Consider the following 6,000-nt stretch of genomic DNA (forward strand, 5'->3'; position numbering starts at 1 on the left):
TTTAGCCAAAATCCAACTATGTTCACACAGTCAGAGAAAATTAAACCAATAGAATCAAGGTTAATAACACATTACCTCAGTGTGAACTTCAGAAATAAGTTAGCTTGTCTCCAAAATTCCACTGTAATTCTCTGAATGGATTACAAGTTCTTTTTAGGAGAGAAAACAAACCTAAATCCTTCTTGGCTGAATTTCTCTCTGGGTGTCAAATTCTGCAACCTCTTACGGAGTCAAAAACTCAGGGTTTACGGTGGTTGTATTAGAAAAAACAGCTCATATTTGGGGCTGGGAAATGAAGCTACTGAGTGACTCTGAGTTGGTAGTAGACTGTCTAGGTAACTAAATGCTAGGGATAGGAGAACAGAGGCATGGCATATTTTAAAAATTATAGCAGATGTGAATTATGAATCCAAGGGTAACAAWGCTTGTCCTCAGATCTCTTCTTGCTGCCGCTTGACCTGCTGTATTTTAGGCCAAAGTTAGTAGCACCATCTGCCAAACTATTCTCAATGAAAGCTTTTAGACCCAACATGAACTGTGTTTGGAGGTCAAAAAAGAAATACTGTATAAGATTATATTGCAAAAATATAAAGTCTTTGGGTTTATACTATAACATAGTTTAGAAGCCCTAATCCAAATCTGGCTCCTGCTTTGCTTTATATACAGCAATAGATAATCTTTTAATTCTATAATTTTTGCTGTCTTAATAGTCAGGGTAGGCAAATAGTGGGGGACCTAAGCTCACYCTTTAGGATGGAATGAGCCTAATTACTATCAACACTAATCCAAGCCTGTGCCACGAATATATGGCCTCAGAGCATTGCAGAAGTTCTTTTTATTCCAATTGTCCCCAGAAATTCAATATTAAGTCCTGAAAGCATTTTATCAGTAGTCTTGTGTGTTATGTTTCATAAGATATAATAAGAGAAAAAAAACAGAAGAGCTTCTCAGCCAATACTAGCTTCTAACTTCTCCACTACAAGCTTGATTTGAAAATACTTCCCGAATCTCTTCCATTTCTGCACTGTTCTCTGTTGCAAGATCTCCTGTGAGATGCATATTTATTTTCCAGGAAGTTTAAGCTAAGGCAAAGTAGGCATTTTTGAGAGAAAAAATGAGACATTTTCATTCTTTTCTTGATTTCGATGGATGCAGGGGAAAAAAAGAAGGAATTAAAATTCTATGTCTCTGTAACCTAAACTAAAAAAAATCACAATTACTTCATTCCTGGCTAGAATCTTTGACTGTTTCCTCAGGAGGCTGGCTGATTCATTTTGATGCAATCTGCTGCAAATATTTGGATCTCTGAGAACTTCTGGAAAACCCAGTAGTATTTAAAAACTTTTTCATAGTTCATGACTTGTGGAGTCTGTAATTACTACTGGGATTTCTAGTGGAATTTTTACATTCTGCCAAATAAACTGCTTTGAAGCTCCAATTTCCTCAATGCTTGCTAAGATAGAAATTCAGTGAAGCAGATCTAAAGCCTAGTACTAATGTCGCTCATGTAATTTTTATGACAGTTTTGACAAAGGAATGAATTACTGTTTTACCCTCATACCTGTAGAAATAATAGCCAGGCATTTACTTGTATAATCTTTGCAGCAATTAAGTTTTTCATCAGTTCTTGCTACAATCAGGAAGGAAGCTTGAGAAGAAAGAACTGTGGTGCACTTTCTAATTATGTTATGCCTACAAATGTACCAAGTAGTAGAGACAGAGACTTATTAATAAGTAAAATTTTGCTGATGGTCTCTCATCTGTACTTATTTAAGATCCTTTTATCGTTTGAAAGAAGCAGTTGATTTAGAACCAAGTAAGAGTCTGCATTATGGCCACCTTTGAACTGTCTGCAATGAGCCTCTAGCTCCACTCAGGAATGTGCAAAGTGAGTAACTGCATTTTACAAGTTATACTGCCTTTATTCCAAACACTTGACTACATCTCAGTAACTTCATCAGATTAAACACTTTTTGTTCTGTATTGTGAATTCTCAGGGCAAATAAATGTGAACCCATCTGGAGAAATTCCCAAGCTGCAAGTTGCTGAGGAGATATGGAGGGATCCTGTTGACCAAAGAACAACCATTCATGAAGAATAACTTCAATGACCATAACCTGCAGCTGTTTCTGCTTTCAGGGAGCTGTAAAGAAAGCTCCCAATCCCAGGTGAGATCCTGTGGCTTCATGTGTGACAAAGTGTGATGGAAGAGAGATGAAAATGCCTGTGCTTGCGTGTTRGATCCATGCCAGATGTCAAAGGGAATCACAGGATAGGCATGAGGTGGCAAGAAAGAGTGTTTTGGAGTGAATTACTTTATCCTTGACCACTGAAGGACCTGAGGACGTATTTAACTCATCGCTATCAAAAGGATGCCACAGGTATATTTGTCCGTGCCTAGTTGAACAGGGCTTGGATTTTGTTGCATGTTTTGCTTAATATGGGTCTAAGATAATTTCATTGTCAGTGATAAGACACTGATTTATAAGCCGTGTGGTAGWCACCTAGTCCTTTGAGGTTTGTATTATACTCATTTCCATATGGATAAAGGAAGTAACAAGGATCCGAATTTTTTCCGGGACTACTCTCTTCTAAAATCTTTTCTTTGCTTAGATGCAAACCTGTTTAAATGTGGAAAAGAACAGGAATTTACCATAATGACTGAAAATAAATATTAAGATCTTTGTACTGTACAAGTCATTCATCTTGGTGGTGGAATAGCAGTCAATTTTTAATTCAGTACAAACTGTCTAGAAAATGATATGTTGAGGGTACATATCTCACGCATCTTACATTGCAAAGATTGCCCARAATCAAGGCCTCAGAGAGATCTATTTGCTAGATAAATCTTCTGTATCTCCTTTTGAAGATGTTACTCTTTTCACCTTCAAATCTTCATCTATTTGTTCTCTATTAAGTTTATCTATTTGTCCTCTATAAAGTTCACCTGTGAATTGACAATGTATTACTCTTATGATGACCCTGTTGTTGCATTGCAAAGCCTGTATGCTCCCATGAGTATGCATAGGGATGAATGAGGGCAAACATTTGAGAAATTAAAGCAGCCAGGTGCCAGCACAGTGTCACTCACACCACGTGTGCACACTACTTCCAGCCTTTAAGGGAAAGAGCAGCACACTGGAGGCACTCTATAAGGTTTAAATGTAACAATCAGTAACAACCAGTGCCTTAGTTTTCCCTATATTCTTCTTGAAAGGTAGTCACTGACTAAGTGCTCAAAAGTGCTGAGGAAGACCTTGCGATGGGGTAGTATTCAGATGGAGGAACCCTCTGATATCACAGGAAACCAAGGTTAGTGTCTGAAGCTTAAAAATACCCAGGTCTGTAGCTGAGAGAAAGAGCAGAATAGTTCCCAGAGCTGACAAAGTGAGTGGGAATGCTCCCCATGCTCTCCATGGCAAGTTTTCTCCAAATTACTTCCTACCCTAGTGCGTGGTGACAGTTTTTTATCTTGTTCCCATCTACTCCAACTGTTTCCTCTAGCACTTTTTTTCTTTTCATCTGTGCATTGACTATTTGGCTCTGCACAGCTACTGCCTTTATGCGCAGGGTCATGGTAGCATCTTCAGCAGCTGTTAGTAAAGGAAGTGTGGAAGTCTTCCTAAAAAGGCTTTCCCTTTGGTTGTTTTCTGTCCCTATTTCACCTTTATCAGTACTTTCTACCTTGTCCTGCGCCTGCGAGTGAATGTCAAATGGGGCAATTGGAAGTTAGACTGGAGAAAGAACTCTTGCACTCTTCATGCTTCCTCTTTTTTCCCCCCTGAACCTACTCTTTCTGATTCAAAATTAAAAAAAGAATTTGCATATCTGAATATATAATTTTTCTTCTTGGCTGAATTCAGCATACTGGAAAATGGGATAGAAAATAAAACCATTTGATTTACCGTAAGCTCTGTGCTTAGGTATCCATTCCTGCATAAGCCATAATATTGAGTCTATAGAGGAAAGCAGAACCTGTTAGAATGATGGTAAAAAAACTGTTTATTCTGCTGTTTGCTACTGTTCCTAAGAGAACTATGGTGGATTATGTACTTGAAAATTTGTTTACTCCATGGAAAAAACATAAAAAATTCTCACTGATTATTATCCACCATTGGATTGCTTCATGAGTTCTGGGTATAACGATTGAAAGAAAGGCAGGCAGGCAGAAAAAGAAAGGAAGGAAGGAAGGAAGGAAGGAAGGAAGGAAGGAAGGAAGGAAGGAAGGAAGGAAGGAAGGAAGGAAGGAAGGAAGGAAGGAAGGNGAAGGAAGGAAGGAAGGAAGGAAGGAAGGAAGGAAGGAAGGAAGGAAGGAAGGAAGGAAGGAAGGATAATCTGTCTGTTCAGTTGACAGTATGGACATAAAATTCTGGAATTTTACCAGAAAAAGAAGTCAAAAGTTCACTGGAGACAGCTGGAGACATCAGAGATGCGCCAAAACCAGAAGCTGATATCCAGCATCCCTCACTGAATTCAAATAAATAAGACTTCTTCTAATTTCAACTAATTCATTTAAGGATGTTAATGCAAACACTCCTTACGGGCATCTTCTGTCCTCAACATCTTTAAAACCCACTGAAGTCAACTGTGTGTTTATAGTGCTTGTTGGAAGTGRCCTTAGGCTGTCCCCTAGACCAGACTTACCCATGCCCTTCACTGTGACCCTATCTGCTTTACTTTATGTGTAGCTAGGATGTACCCTTCCACAGGCCACTCCCATTCCCAGTGGGATGTGCATGCAGGACCATGCAGGCAACYAACTGCATGGCTTACAATTTGCTGTGTAACAAGCCGTGTCTATCTGCAAGACTGCAGTGCAGAAGTCAAAGCAGACATGACTATGAACACGGACACCACCTTTCAGTGTTACTTAGACACTTAATGACACACACTAGGGCTAGGAGAGGAGCAGTTATTTCTCCCAGTAAAAATTTCTAATGAATAAATAATATTTGAGTTGGGAAGGAGAAAGAGCTTGGCTGAGTCTCAAGTCTTGCTTGYACTAAGGTTAAAATTCCTGCACCAATAATTGTTTAAAAATAGTGGAATAACTCTGCTAAGAGATGATGAAATACAGTTAGTTCAGAGCAGCAAATAGCCTATTAAGGTAATTGACCAGGTAACCTGGCAGTCAAGTTCAAGGCTGTGGCATGGGAAGGGCTTTAGACCTAGATGTTTAAACCTCTGCAGGTTCTTTAACAATAGCAGATTGGCTTTCCTAGAAGAGGGAGAAGTGTGTCTCTTTCCGTTTGGCATTTTAACCAGAAATTCTATCCTACCATAGAAGCCTTTCTTATGAAAATTTCATCAAATCTGGCATATTCTCAAGAAAAGACTCCATTTCAACAAAATGGCATATTCTAATGATAAACTATATTTCTGGAAAATCCCCAAACAACTCTACTGCTTGGCACCTGCTCAAATTGCTAAATATTGAATCAAGTGGTTCACATTACCATGGAACACCATAGCATTTTCATTACACGATGCTTGAAAAAAATAGGCCACAATATCAAAGGGAATTTTTTTCTGGGAGCCTCCTTTGTATATTGCAAAAAGAGATCTGTGAGCAAGGTGAAACCACAGAGATAATTAAACCACTAAACATGAGAGATTCCCACTGTATGATCAAAAGCCTCAGGCCGTGGTTGCCCAAGATGAAATGTTGGCAGCAATACCAGCCTGAGGTATTTCTGTCCCCCCCCACTTTTTTTTTTTTTCTCTCTCTCTCACTTAGCCTTTCACACATGTTTCTGCACCCACTCTTGTGATGAATAGTACTGAGGAATTTAAATTGGTTTGAAAAAAGAGAAAAGTTCTATGTGTTTCTGTAAAATGGATCTGGTGCATCACAACTTCAAAAGTAGTTCTTCATGCATGGCTGCAAAAGTCCAGTGACAGGTTAGGAACAAATACAGGTATAAAAAGGGGTAAAACTTATGTGTGAAATGCTGGCTGGGAGTAATGGGCAACTCTCTGAGTCTGAAGATACAAAGTGTG

Source organism: Nothoprocta perdicaria, unplaced genomic scaffold, assembly GCF_003342845.1.
Source record: "Nothoprocta perdicaria isolate Ctin4 unplaced genomic scaffold, notPer1 scaffold_115, whole genome shotgun sequence".
Lineage (NCBI taxonomy): Eukaryota > Metazoa > Chordata > Aves > Tinamiformes > Tinamidae > Nothoprocta > Nothoprocta perdicaria.